General features: G+C 35.0%; 1 protein-coding gene across 1 annotated transcript in view; it reads right to left on the reverse strand.

Moving 5' to 3' along the window:
* The window catches only part of LOC105822461 (pyrin and HIN domain-containing protein 1-like), a gene marked incomplete at its 3' end in the record, with an annotated part of 56,555 nt that overhangs the window by 2,358 nt on the left and 52,801 nt on the right, over positions 1-1,396 (reverse strand). The gene's annotated exons all lie outside the window — the stretch shown is intronic.

Raw genomic sequence — 1,396 nt, forward strand, 5'->3', positions numbered from 1 at the left:
TTCTGAAAACTCATTAAATGAGTGACATCAATATCACTATTTTATTTAGATAATATTAGGCACAGCTGCTACTTTAACAACTCTGTCTATAGTTATGAAATTCAGTCAAAGGCTCAGTCAAAATTGTCTTTCAAATTTTATCTCTACATATCATATGGATACTCATAATATCATATGGAAAACTTAAACTTAACCTGTCCAAAAAAGAAGCCTTTTTTGTTCATTGGAACATGGTCTTCCTACTGTGTTCATAGGGTGTATTGAAGAATAAATGGAATAATAATATACATAAAAACATAACTTTCACTGTCAGCTTTACCCAGTAGATGCTCAATTAGCAGGAATATCATCATTGTCACTGTTATTTCACAGTCTATGCAAGGTTTATATGTATGCCCAGTCCACATATGTGTCATGATTCATGTTGACTGTTTTGTGGAAACCCCAGATAAAGTTATGGTGAATGGGGATAAAAATAATACCTTGTTTATTTCGCTATATAGTAATTTTAAACCAGAAATATCTCCATTGTTTTTTTCAAACCATTCTGTGCTCTTTGCTTTAGGGGAGTCATGACAAAAGATGCAAAAAATAAGAAAACCCTCTTTTTTGTTTTCAAAGAATGGATATGAAATCATATTACAAGCAATATATTCAGAATAACCCATGATATATATGAGCAAGGACTTCTTCCTCATTCTTCTAGTGAACTATAAAAGAAGTGATCAGACATTTTCTAGGCCTCCTGCGAAGGTACTGTATATCAAAGGAGAAATGAATGCATGAGATGGTTAAGTGTAGCAGACATAGGACCCCGAATGGAATTTGTAAGTTAAGGGTTTTTTTAGGTGCAGCCAAATTACTCCCATGGCTGTCGAAGTGGTCATGTTGCCTATTTAGAAAGATGGGACTTACGAAAACTTCACAAGCTCCCTTCCAAGCCAGAATGTAGGAGAAATAAGTTCCTTCCCAGAATGTTCCCCTGGGGTGTCCACTTATGTCTTTGAAGTAAGAGAGAAAAATGCGTCTGAGCTGTTAATGACTAGGCATGAATTCCATTCCTGGTCACCTAAACCAAGTTGGCTAAAAAGCAGAGACTGCTACCTTTGACCCTCAAATAAGATATGTAGAATTCATAGGGGAAAATAGGATTCTTAGACCTATCAACACCAACAAACGCATAAAGAAACTGAAAAACTACTACAAATTGCAAACCTCTTATATAGGTAGCCTGTCTTCAGCTAGTACATGTGGGGTAGTTGAGGAGGCTGCCATGTTGGTCAGAGTCTCTAATGTATTGCTGAAGAAAATTGCCAAAATATTTTTTGCTAACATGTAAAATGATTAGGCATTCTTCTTCACAAAATTTTCAATATGTACTTACTAATTATTATTA

This window comes from Propithecus coquereli, unplaced genomic scaffold (assembly GCF_000956105.1).
Source record: "Propithecus coquereli isolate 6110/MARCELLA unplaced genomic scaffold, Pcoq_1.0 Scaffold610, whole genome shotgun sequence".
Taxonomy (NCBI): domain Eukaryota; kingdom Metazoa; phylum Chordata; class Mammalia; order Primates; family Indriidae; genus Propithecus; species Propithecus coquereli.